The sequence below is a fragment of the Conger conger genome, chromosome 8 (assembly GCF_963514075.1).
Source record: "Conger conger chromosome 8, fConCon1.1, whole genome shotgun sequence".
Taxonomy (NCBI): Eukaryota; Metazoa; Chordata; class Actinopteri; order Anguilliformes; family Congridae; genus Conger; species Conger conger.
The window spans coordinates 21,160,079-21,174,295 of record NC_083767.1 but is presented as its reverse complement, the minus strand read 5'-3'; the positions used below and the strand labels follow the sequence as shown (position 1 = coordinate 21,174,295).

At 39.9% G+C, this 14,217-nt stretch overlaps 1 protein-coding gene across 1 annotated transcript in view; it reads right to left on the bottom strand.

Annotated features, from left to right (window-relative positions):
• The window catches only part of LOC133135837 (gamma-aminobutyric acid receptor subunit alpha-2-like), a 161,923-nt gene that overhangs the window by 118,513 nt on the left and 29,193 nt on the right, over positions 1–14,217 (bottom strand). The window lies entirely within an intron of this gene.

Below are 14,217 nucleotides of genomic sequence, written 5' to 3'. Positions count from 1 at the left end.
CAGTTTCTCAGATACTCAAACCACCCTGTCTGCCACCAACAATCATTCCATGGTCAAAGTCACTTAGATCACATTTTTTCCACATTCTGATGGTTAATGTGAACATTAACTGAAGCTTCTGACCCGTATTTACATGATTGTATGCACTGCACTGCTGCTACACAATTGGCTGATTAGATAATCGCAGGAATAAGTAGGTGTAATAAAGTAAAAAATATTTCTAATAAAGTGCTCGGTGAGTGTATTAAGCAGTAAATGTCTGGGAAGGGCTATTCATTATTATTATATAGAGCATCTGATTTTGAGGGATGTTCGTTGATGTTCAACAAAATATGAGTTTGGAGGTTTGAAGATTAAATTCTTCTCTGTTCTTGTACACAGTTTGGTCAAAGAACAGGAAACGTGGAAAGCAAAAATTGATATAGAACACAATAATGTTTGCCAATTTGTTTATGTTTTTCAAAGCAAAACATAAAAATAAAAGATTTATGCAACTTCAGTTGACTCCAGTTCAATGCCTTCAGGCACAACAAAAATAACAGCTTTGTTCTATAACTTCCATACAAACAGATTGTAGTTTGTTTACTGAAAGCGTAATTGCTTTTTTGTAATTGATCGATTGTCGTTGGAAGCAAACAAAAGCCTTTTGAAAATAATATTACCTCAAGCTGCTGCAAATGGCTAAGGGCCAAAGCAAGGGCACCATGAGCCACATACTGAAATGAACAGCCAATAAAACACCTAAGCATTCAGCATTTTTTCTAGTTGAATACCATCACAGGTAATTTCAGAGGACACATGCAGGACACATTAGCGGACACATGTACTCGAACTATTTGTTCAGATGATAATCACAGAAGCACTCCATGTTGTGCAAGAACAAAATATTCAGCCTGACATTTTCAGCCAGCAACTATACATACATTGGTTCTCTAGTCATCTGCCTGGCATCATTTTACAAATCTGCACTATAGCAGCCACTGAAAATGAGAACCAGCTTTTAACAGGATGCAAAATGGCTTGAGAATGGTTCTGCATTGAGCGGAAATGACACTTTCCATAGTTGTCAAATATGTGTTTGATTTCTGGGGTTCAATCCACATCTTTCCGATTCACCCATTCTTTGGCCATTTAATACTAAAAAACAGTAACTAGCTACTTATTACCTCTCTCCCCTTTGCTTTGTGAATGGGTGCTTTCTACTTTTAAAGGATGGCACAACACCTCTTGATTTGTTAAGTGATGTTCTGACTGCACCTTGGTTGGCATTCACTTAGAATATTTATTCCATAAGGTCATTCCAAGTATCATACTATCCACATAAGCATGTATATGACACATTGGCATATTTCTCAATTTTGTGTAATGGATACAATGTTATAGAAGATAAAAAAATTAATTAGACTGAGCCATCTGATTAATTTCAAAGTATTGTAAAAAATACATTTTGAGACAAAGGAAACAGGAAAGATCAAATAAGACCAGAACTCGATCTTTATCGGTTTTATGTTTCTGTTCAGGACTACATGGCAAGGTCCAATGGACATATTAACTATATAAAAAACCCATATAAATGTGTGAAATGCACACACATGATACCAGGACAGTAACGTGTATTTTTCTTTATTATGTGAGGTTCCAACAGTAAATATTTCGTACTCGGGGTAAGGTCACAGCAACTTTACAAGAATATTAAAATCCAGGAACCTGTATTTGGTCAGGGATACTAAGAATTTGTAAACCTGTCGTGTAAGCACTATTCCTTTGGCTTGTGTTTGACTAACCACAAAATTAATCACTCAAGAAGCTCCTTTTACTTCATATTTTTAATCAGAGAAATAGAATGTTTATTTGGAGCCCCAATTATAAATGCATTAGGAATCATATCTGTCAGGTAAAATACTTGAAATATTTCCACTAACTGCCCTAGCGATACTATAAACTTGACTGGTTATGTAAAAATAAACAAACAAATGAATAAAATAAAAAGTAGCTTTTTGTATTATCTATTTTACATACATGCCACATTTCATGAAAATAAGGGTGTCACATGCCGTGACACACCCTTGAAAGGATAGAGTAGCTAACACAGGGTGATTTGGAAATTCCGGATTGCACTGGCTTTTAGAAAAAAATATTCACAGGACCAGGGAGGAGACTGAAAGCTAGAGAGGACGTTGCTTCTCAACAAAACAAAAGTATTCACCCCTCACCCTCATGAGATCAGAGTAAAAATAACGAGCTAAAATAATAAATGCAAAGTAAACCAAGCTTTTCAGCTTTGATTGCATATAGCTTCCGTACGGCACTCTGCTCTCCTGCAGCTCAGCCACCGAAGCCAGCGAAAAAGAGCACACATTTAACAGCCTGGACAAATTTGGAGCGTAGTCCTGGTGCATGCCTATTACCAGTAGGCGTGGTCTTCGCTACTTTAGTATGTACTACATGCTGTACTATGTGAGCAACATAACTGAACAGGGCTGTTGAGGTTATGTATGTTTGTTTGTGTATGTGTGTATGTATTGATTTATTTAGTAATTTCTTGCCTTGGATGGCAGCCAATCAGAGTTAGTGTGTGAGTGTGTGTATGAATGAGTGAATTAGACACATCAATTGTACAGCGCTTTGGATGAAGGCGCTATATAAATTCCAACCATTTACCATTTACCATTTACCATTTCTGTTTAAGTATCCTTAGTATTTGCCTGGGTATATGAGGCTGTTTTTTTATCTGGGGTTATTGCTTGTGCTGTGAGTGGTAATCTGGTTATTCAGTGTTTTTTTTTGTTGCCATTTTAAAGCATTTGAGATCATTTTAGCTGAGCATCTTATAATTTGCTGCACTTCTCCAATCAACTTTTTAATCAAATTACGTTGTTCCTCCAATGTTCAAATCCCACCCAGGAGGAAAATCAGTTAGGCAAATTGCAAACCCATTACAAGACAGTTACAGTTATTTAACTGTCCAAAGTGACTTACAGTTGATTTAACTAAGCTGGGGCCAATGTGGCGTTTAGGGCCTTATTCAATGGCCCACAGCATCACATATCTTATTGTGGTTACACTGGGCTTTGAACCACAAACCTTCTGGGTCCTAGTCAAGCAATTTAACCACTCGGCTATAGGCTATCCCATTATGGATACCGGAAGCCTCCCAAATCTGGAACATGGACTGAAGTATAAAGAACTGTTCCGGGTTTTACTCAGCACAGTTCCCCAGCTAACTCAGAAATCCTGCTTGGTGAAATATCCCCCAGAAGAACAGGTAAATCCACTACACTAGCTATATTTCAAGCTAATGTTTACAGTTTGGAACAGAAGCTATCCTGAATCTCTCTCTCTCTCTGAGTTTGGTCAACCCCCCCTTCGTCTATGTTGGCAGCGTCTCCAATTCAAATTACCCATCCACTGTTATAATTAAAAAATTTGGAAAGGTAGAGGTTTACATCATTATGATGTATACCTCTACCAAAATGTGCAATTTCACTGCTGATATCTCTGTACATCAGTTACTTGATCTGTGAAATGAGCCAAATGTTTTTTTTTCCCTTTGGAATTTCCCTTTAACTGCTTTGACCATGGCACTGGGATGCAATCTGCATCATGCTCTGTGAATTGCCTCTTGTTACCAATACTGTAGCCTCACTTGCTTTCATATAAAAAGGCACATTAAACATTTTTCCTTCAGTATTGAAACTATCCACATAACATCTCTTGAGCATGTCTATTTTCTCATAATAGTCAATTAAGAAATTTGGCGCTTTCACCCCTCTGCATCTGTTGCAAAGGATTGCAGAGCTAAGTTCCCCAGACGTCCAAATTCTTCCATCTCTGGACTATATCTGACTGCATTCTGACAGTCATTCTGTAACTGTAAACTTTTTTTTTACTTGTTTAACTAATGAGAGGCCAGTATGTTCTGCAATAGCTTTTCAGTATTGTTAATTAATTCTCACTTTCCTGAAGGAAGACTTTGAATGCTCCCACAAGAAAGGAATCAAAGCCTCTTTGTTGAGACTGCCTTGGAACTGATATCATATACGTCAGGTAGTCATAACAGCAGGCTGATCGATGTAATTGCTCGCAACTCTACAGCCCAGGTGCTGAAACTTCAGATTTTATGCTCTGTATGCATTTACCATTTTGCCTATCATCAAAAAAAAAAACAATGTGCTGCTGGCATGGAAACTCACGATTTACAACATGAGAGACAATTAAATGAAATTAGCTCATCGCAAACTTTACCCCCCCCCCCCCCCCACACACACACACACACACACACACACTTACATAAACTGTTCCATGAGCAACTGGATGGATGTTTAGACAGTGACACACTTTTTTAAAACTTTTTTTTACTCAAGCACATTGGATTTGAAATGAAACCATGACTATGAGGTTAAAGTACACACTCTACTTTAATTCCAACGTATTTATATATTATATTTTTGCAGGAATTCCAGTCCTTTTTCCTTTTTTCAACATAGTCCCTCCATTTTATCCAACGTACTGGAATACAGGGCCAAAACAAGCAAAAAAAAGCACTGTCTAAATAACATAGGGACTGCATTGCAGTCTGTAAGTATTTAGACAGTGGTACAATTTCTGTTCTTTTGGCTTTGTACTCCAGTACATGAAACATGAAATAAAAAAATGAATATCAGGCTAAAGAGCAGATGCAGTTGTTGAGTTTATAAGACTGCAAAAGTCTTGGGGTGGAAGGGCTATTATCGAAAAGTCCTTCAAAAATCTAGCAAGATTCTTATGTGTTAAATACAAATCATATAATTAACACATATATTAACAAATAAACCCCAAGGTCTATCAAAGCCTAGAATCAAGACTAGATACTGATAGCTCTTATACCTGCACTGAGGAAGTGGTTGGATATACCTGACTAATAAGAAACAGTTTAGAATCTCACTATCCAATTTGGTCCCCTAAAATGGGGGGACTATGTTTAAAATGGGATGCAATTCCTACATGTATCACCAAATAAGGATGTAAATACCCTCAAATTAAAGGTGATAGTGTGCTTTAACTTCATATTCATTGTTCAATTTCAAATGCAATGTGCTGGAGTACAACGCTAAAAGAACAGAAATTGTACCACTCACCAAATACTTATGGACTACTCTGTAGTTTACACCAGTGTCACCATAAATTGTCACTCTTTCCAGAACCGACAATTGCATATTCATGATGGGGGTCCAGGGCTAACAGATGTGGGTAGTGCTGCATTTAATGCTCCTAATCTGAGAGAAGGCTAAGGAGACAGAGGTGAGGGGGGCGAATTAGAAAGAGGTAGACCCCTGTGACATTGATACAGGCCTCGGCGCAGAGGGAGCAGGTGAGGATGGGTTTCCATGGCAGCAGGCCTGGTGTCAACTAGTGATGAAAACGACACCTCATATAATCCACACAATTCTTCCGCTGACACAGTTCACACAGAAATGTATTGCACAGTTCTAGTTCTCTAATGACCATACTTACAGTATCTTACTTCTCACGCCTAGGCCCAGAGTGAAACTACTACAAATATATATGTTGAGCAAGGAACTGGAGCAAGCGTGACATTTAGCAAAGTTTTTCATTCGGCCCAGAGACTCCAAAACGTGTGGATTTGTTTAAATGTGAGACATGAGAATGTGGCTAGACAAGTGAATCACCTCTGAACAGTTTACACTACAGACTCAACATGGACCTGAATGCCTGAAAATTTGACATGCTGTATGACCGTTTCATGGGTACTAGCACTCAATAGGGCCCGCACAGAGATTTGAGATCGTAAGCTTGCGAGTCAGAAACTCACACTTTTTACTTTTGCAGGGACAGAACAGAAGTGTAAATGTGCCACAGAACTGGGACAAGCAGGCGCTTCTTTCTTGTCGGGATGCCAGAGGGCTTTGCAGTGCTCAGTAGAGTGCATTAAGTATGGACATCCCTCCTGTTGCGGAAGAGGCAAAAGCTGGCGAAAACAACGGATCGGTAACGGCTCTCCCAGCTCTGCCCTCCCCATTCTCTTCTTCCTCTCTGTCAATCTCTTTTTTCTGTCAGGCACAGGGACAGTGGAACCAATCGCAACCCAGTTCTTGGCAGAGAAGGTGTTTTTATTAAATAGTTCAGGCTTACAGGAATACTCCAACATTTTGGGAAATATACCTTTTTTCTCACTTATCCAGACTTAGACGAGATGTTCGATTTCATTTTCATTTTTGTGCATTCACTGGCTCAGTTTCTATGTTAGCATAACGTTTTTTCCATTTTTTTTCCTGCAAGTGTATTTCAAATACACATGATACCTTGTGTGAATAAGACGGCTTTGGAGTTGCGGCAAGGTATATCCCCCCCCCCAATTGCAACAATCGGTGCCTTAGACGTCTAGTCGGAGTGCTAGCGGAAGCAATTATGGATGAGGGAGGGGTCCAGGATGATACACGCACGAATCCATTCTGGTCCATACCCCTTTCAATCCACCAGGAACTGGCGGCTCCGACCGAATGTTCAGGAGGCATTGTCCGAGGGGAGGTGGGGCCGGAGGGTTGAGACGGGACACAATGTATGGTTTGACTCATGACATGTGGAACATGGATGATTGCAGCGAAGGGGAGGAGGGAAGTGCAGGTGAACAGCAGAGGGACTGATGACCTTGGTGATGGCATAGGGACCAATGAATCGTGGAGAGAGCTTGCGGCAGACCACACAAAGAGGAATGTCCTGGGAGGATAGCCAGACCTTTTGACCCACAGTGTAATAAGGAGCAACGGAGCATGTTACTTCTCAACCAGGCAGTGTAGGCCCTTTTCTACTTCTTGGTTCATGATTTCTGTTTGTCCATTTGACTGAGAGTGAAACCCGGAGGACAGGCTGGCCTTGGCTCCAATTCGGGAGCAAAAAGCCATCCAGAAACAGTTAGAAAACTGGGGGGCCCTGTCTGACATAATTTCCAGATGGAGACTGTGGAGACAAAAACATTCTGACAGTTTAATTGGCAGAGGGAAGTTTTGGTAGGCCAACAAAGTACACATACTTGGAGAACTGGTCCACAATGGCTGCTCTGGAGATGAGGAGACCAGTGACAAAATCCAGGGCAACGTGCAACCAAGGATGGCGCGGGATGGAGAGGGGTTGCAGCAGGTCATGAGGGCATTGATTACTTGTCTTTCCCTGAGCACAAGCAGAGCAGGCAGTGACGAATTTGGCAGTGTCCTGCCGCATGGTGTTCCACCAGAATCAATGAGACAGGGCCATTATATGGACGACCCTATTGTGACACGCAAAAGGAGAACCATGGGCCCATGTGAGTACTTGTGGTTGAACTGGGTTGGGAATGAAGAGTTGATTAGGAGGGACATCGTCAGGAGCAGCATCGATTCTCAACACTTCTTTCACTGTTCTGACAATTTTCAGCAGGGTAGCAGCAGCCAGAGTACTGGGGGGATGGATGGAGACAGGACACTCTTCAGGATTGGCAAGTGACTGTATCCGGGAGAGCACGTCATATTTGACATTCTTCGTTCCAGGTGGGTAGGTGAGGGTGAAGTGGAACCGATTGAACACAGGGACCATGGGCATGGCGAGGATTAAGTCTCTTAGCCGAGCGGAGGTACTCCAACTTTCGATGATCAGTCCACACTAGGAATGGAATGGAGGAGCCCTCAAGCCAGTGATGCCACTCCTTAAATGGTAACTTCACTGCTAAAAGCTCCTGGTTGTCGATGTTTTCATTTCTTTCTATTGGAGAAAGGCGACTAGAAAAGAACTCACATGGGAGAGAACAGTTTTGGGAGAGAACCGATTTGACACCAGATGAGAGCTGTGTGAGAGTGGAGTGGCGACAGAGCTGTATCTGCAAATGAACTTCCGGTAGAAATTGGCGAAACCAAGGAACTACTGCAGCTCCTTGTAACAGGCAGGTTCAGCGCAGTCCACCACTATCACTATCTCGAGCTAACCAATAGAGACCATGAAAACTGTACAGTAGTTAGATGAAATTCAAACTTCAGGAAAAGTTGATTTTCCAGCAGACGTTGGAGAAATTTTCATACATGATTCACATGTTCCTCAAGGGAAGGGGAGAAGATCAGAATGTTGTCCAGAATGTTGTCCTTTGGTCAGCCCAAAAGGTGTGACGAGGTACTCATAGGGCCACTGGGGGTGTTAAAGGCCATCTTCCACTCATCCTCTTCTCTGATTGTGATCAGGTGGTAGGCATTTCGAAGGTCGAGTTTGGTGAAGAACTGGCTCTTTCGAAGAATAGAAAATGCTGAGGAAAGTAATGGCAGGGGAGAACGATCCTTAACAGTGATTTTGTTTAGTCCTCGATAGTCTATGCAGGGATGGAGTGATTTGTCTTTCTTCTCCATGAAGAAAAACCCTGCTCCAGTGGACGATGAAGAGGGGTGGATGAGACCGGTGGCCAGGGACTGACCAATGTATTTCTCCATGGATGTGGATTGAGGTGCTGACAGGGAGTATACTACAGGAACAACACTACAGGAACTGGAGGGGACTTCAGGATGTAGAAAGCAGCTTCCTCACAATGGTTTCCGGAAACCAAGATTCTCAGGAGCAGTGACGCAGTTGACCTTCGCCTGGGGGGAGCCAGTCCAAAGAGCAGTCCTCAGATGGGAAGTAGGCACTTTCAAGCTGCTGACCAGAGTAGGGCACATGAACTTTGCATTAGCCCCGGAGTCAATCAAAACCCACGCCTGCTATTAAATTAGAGGAGGGAAAGGAGGTAGAATCCAAGGAAGCACCAGTCGGAACCTTCTCATTTACTGACTGGTGTTTCCTTTCACCGGTGCAGTAGAGGCAGAGCTGCTCAGAAATTTGGCACTGTTGCTCCCGTATAGACAGGCAAGTGCAATCCACTTGCATTCCGGTTCTGGAGTCGAAGGGGTGACCAGGGGTTGTTCACCGGGACGAAGGGTGAAGACTGGAGCGAAGCTGGCAGCTCTCCTCTGTGAATGTCTTTTTGTTCGTTGCTCATATAACCAGGAGCACATGCAGATAGCCAGACCTATCATACCGTCCAGAGTCAGAGGAAGTTTGCAAGTGGTCAGTTCGTCCTTTATTTGTTCTGATAGTCTGCAAAAAGGTGTCGGACAGGGTGCAAATTGGGAAATAAATGTGTTGTTTCATGCTTGTACAGGTAAATGTACCCCCTGGGTTATGTTTGTTCATGTTTGCCCTTTGAACAAATGTATATGGTAATCAATTTAACAAATTGAGATTGATTACTTGTTAAGTTCCACCAACACAAATACAGAAATTGAACAACAAATTCACTTACACAGCTGCCCCAATTTGCATTCTAGGCTCTGCATTCCAGCAAGTGGAGACTGTCACCTTTAATTTGAGGGTCGTTCAACTATATTGAGTGAACCACTTCCCTTTTTATACATAGTCCCCCATTTTAGGGGACCATATATATATATATATATATATATATATATATATATATATATATATATATCCCATGTTCACACTTTCTATGTAGTTATATGAGCTAGATTTGTTTTTATAGCAGAACGGCTTTGGTGTGGATTTGCTTTGCACAACACAAAAGTAAATTACCCAGAAGGATAAAAAATGCAAATGTAGACTAAACACACATGCATACACAGCATGATGACAGACATATTGGACAAATACACAGGCAAGATCCCACCCAGGCCATCTCCCAACAGACAGGCACACACACACACACATACACATATGCAAATCAACAAACCAGCCACTAAGAACACAAACAACCCATGTTTGATGTACCAGCACAACCAGAAAATCAATATCAAATCACCATTATTCCAAAGCGATTTACAAGAACATAAATTAGAGCATCAAATCCAGTAATAGCTAAAAACATGCATGTAGAACAGTTATAAACAAAAACAGTAGTACTTGCATTGAGATACATGTACAATGGCTCTAAATGGTATGAACTGAATCCCTTTAAAACATGCAAGGCTACTCAAGGGACTGCCCACAGTAAGAGAGTGGCACAGGTTAAATGCAGAGAATTGGCTAATGGGAGATAAGCGAGAGCTGCAAAACCTGGAGAATCTTCAAAGTGATCGCTGATAGGGATGTTGCTGGCTGCTGTCTCAGGGGGATATTGACCATTACATTCCAAAGAGCAGATTCCTGCCCGACCCAAAGCCATGTCTTCATTGACAAATCAGCCCTTTACTCCCTGTAAATTGGCCAGACTCTTTAGTGGTGAGACAGAGAGAATATGTTGGCTGCTATTGCACAGATCTGGAGACTATTACACTTGCTTACTCTTGCAAAAGAGGAGAAATAGCAAAGTGTTACAATAAATTTCCAAGACAATGCCACTCTCCAGAAAAAAGGAACAATTGGACTCTAATTTAAAGCCAGTTTAGCTGTCCTACTGTTTCACCATCGCAGCTGTTACAATGCTCTCTTACTAACAGATTATTTAAAATTTGTTGCGGAAAAGGTTGAGCCAAAAACGTAAGCTGTGCATGCTGGTGTGGGTATGGGAATCTAAGAAAATGTAATGTTCCTGTTATTCTATCTGTTAGTTATTTTCGTTATTCTTATAATTTCTTTTTTATTATTATTTCATATCAGGTTATTCATTCACAGAACTGCATCCATCTCCCCTGTGATGTCTGTCTGTATGTTTCTGAGCCCAAGTCACTCCCCGGTCTGCTTGCTGCACTGTTTGGGTGGTTTCAACGATTCCTTCTCAACCTCGCTTTTTCTGACTTCCTGCTTTTTTGCTAGTTCATGTTGTAGATCGCACTAACTTACTAATAACAACTAACATAGATATTGTACTAATTATATCCACGCACTAAGTGTCTGTCTAACTAATGAACTAATGGTCACTAGTTTTGGGTAGATTAGATTTAATCACTTAACTAACATACTAACGTTAACTCGGCCTCTCTATTCTATCATTAATTACTTGCTTTGCTTCAGCAAAGTGTTTGCACCTGCCTCCCGCTATCACTACGTCTCCTAACTCTCTGCAGTTGTCCACTCCCTAATCCTGAGCCGTTTGTATTACATGTGGGTCTATGTGTATCCAGTCTGCGTTTTTTATTTCCCTCTTGTTATTGTATTACTACCCAATTATGTTCCTCACCTGTTGTTTATTTGTTAAGCCCTCCTCCTGTGCCCCGCCTAGTATGTCACTTCACTACATATATTTAAACCGCAGTCTCTGCTAGAAACATTGATCATCATTTCAGTGCCGATTTTGTGTAAGCCTGTTATTGATTGAGATTCCTGAGACACACCTTTCCCCGATTCCCCGAGTTTGCCTTTGCCCTTTTTATTTGACGCCTTTCTGAGTTTTACAAAATCAAAAACTCAGAAAGCGTTCTCTCTTGCCTTGCCCCTTGGTACTTTTACCTTTCTGCCCTCCTGGATTTTTTTACTTTGGACTGATTATTTACCATTCTTTTTTGCAACTCGATTTGGCACTGTATTTATTGGATTACCTGGTTTTGACACTTGGCCTGAATAAAACTCAGATTCCTGATTATCCCTTGGTCTGCACTTGGGTCTTTGAACGGACATAACAGAAAATTAATCAACAAATATACAGATACAGTGTGTATGTTTTTGAATACTCATTTTGTACTTTTCGTGCGGTTAATTACTACTGAGAGTTTCCATCCTCATGAATCTGCAGACTGATTTCACAGTAGAGTCCATTGAAAGCCTCTACTTTGACTGACAGCCTCAGGTGAACTGAAATAGTCTTTAGTCATTTTTTGGAAAATTACAGGAAAGCTCTTGAAAACCTGGGGGTTCCCTATTTTCTTTCAATTTCACACAATGTTAAACACACATACAATAAAATATATCATATGGAAGTTTGAACTGAATAATAAAAATAACATTTCTGTACATTAGTTCAAAATAGTGAGTGCCATACAACCTCCGAAATATGAAGCTCAGAGTTACGGATTGACCCATCAACCCCAGCAGATAGGAAACAGGAAGTACCATGTGAAATACTCAAATATCTCAAGTACAAAAGCACAGATTTTTGATCTGAGTAATTTGCATATCATCAGATAATAAGTCATAATTCAGTGAATATTGAATTATAGTTTTCTTACACATTGGGTCTCATTTATCAATATTTTCAGAAATCAGTGTGCAAATGTATGTGTGATCTGAAATGAACTAACAAGGTTCTCCAGATTCATGAAAGACGCGTAGACACAGCCTTTTTTCGTATCATATTTATGTTCATAAATACCAAGTAATCATAAATGAAAGGCGTGTGCACAAAATTTGTGATTAGCATAAATTCACACCCATAAAACACCATATATGGAATTTCAGCTTTTTAAAGAGATAGTCTAAAAAAGAAAAGCTTCTCTGAAGCAGAAATTGAAGTTTTGTTAATGGAAGTACAACAAGCCAAAAACATACAAAGCATAAGCATATCAGCCATAACATTAAAACCACCTTCTTAAACCAGTTTTTTCATGATTAAAAATGCTTTAAACTGTATAAATGTAATACTGAATTTGCTAATCTACTTATATAAGCATGCATATCATATAATGAAATATTAAGCGTTTATAGACAAGTGTATACAGTTAAAGCATTTTTTATCATGAAAAACTGGTTTAATCAGGTGGTTGGCTGATCGGTGTATTTTATTTTCCGAGTGTAAGCAGTGAATTGTCAGAGCTGTGGAAAACTAAAGGTGGGCAATATAACCTAGCTGTTGTAAACTCTTTCTCAAGTGACACGCACTATGCAACAGGTAAAAAGAATGGTTTCACATTTGACACTTTCCTCTCCACAGTGAAGCCTGCAAGGTAGCAGTTTCAGCTCTGCCAACCATAGCTTGTGTGTACATATTATTACCTCACAAGCAACTTTTTTTAAATGTATTTTTATGAAATGTATCTGTATTTATGTTACCAAGCTATTATTGTTCACAATATGTTAATTTACATATCATGTTTAGCTGATATATTAATCACATTTTGATTTCCGTATTTTGAAAAATACTTTGTACAAAGCAAATTGAACAGAAATTGCAAGCCACAAATATGCATTTTCTTACTGTAACATAATGAAAGACTAAAGTCTTTATCAAGAGGAATTTCTTATTTTAACTAATGTGCCTTTGCACTGTATAACCTTCTAAAGAGTAAAGAGATGTTAATGTATGCATACCTTCAAAATGAATAAAATAGTGCTGCATATATGCCTTTAAACTACGAGGGTGCTAATGTAGTGCGATACACTAGGCTAAATCGAATGCATTCCTTTCTATAGTAATTGGATGGTAATGTGCAGTGCAGTTGGTAAGAGCAGTATTTGGACAGTCTGTTCTCTTGGCTCTGCATTTATCCCCTTAAACATCACTTTCTTAACAGCTTAAAAATGGCAAACCCAAAATAAATGCACAAACCTGGTTACAGCAGTTACAGAAGCTCAAACACAGCGAAGGTGGAAGCTTTTTTCTCACTGAAAATACTTTCTGTTTTTATCTGGATACAGATAACTGTTGCTGTGGCTGGTGCGTTTAGGAACACAATGGAGCCAAGTCACAACACAGGACAAATTCAATTTCAAATTTGAAGACAATATCACCAAAAATTGGGATCCTGCATTGTTTTTTCTAATCTACATTACTGTGCAAAAGTTTTAAGCAGGTATGAAAAAATGCTGTAAAGTAAGAGTGCTTTCAAAAATAGAAATGTTAATAGTTTATTTTTATCAATTAACAAAATGCAAAGTGAGTGAATAGAAGGAAAATCTAAATCAAATCAATCAATAAAATCAAATCAAATCAATTTGGTGTGACCACCCTTTGCCTTCAAACCAGCATCAATTCTTTGAGGTACACTTGCACAAAGTCAGGGATTTTATAGGCATATAGTTAGGTGTGTGATTAACCAATTATACCAAACAGGACCTAATGATCAATTTAATATGTAGGTTGAAGCACAATCATTAACTGAAACAGAAACAGCTGTGTAGGAGGGTTTAAACTGTGTGAGGAACAATTAAACTCTGCTTCCAAGGTGAGGTTGCGGAAGACAGTTTAATGTCAGAAGTCATACACTATGGCAAGACTGAGCACAGCGACACAAGCTCTGTTGAAGAAGCACAAAGAAACGTTGAGGACCGTAGATGCAGTGGTCGGCCAAGGAAACGTACTTCCCTTCGCAATCGGAAGACATCCAGCAGTGCCATCAGCTC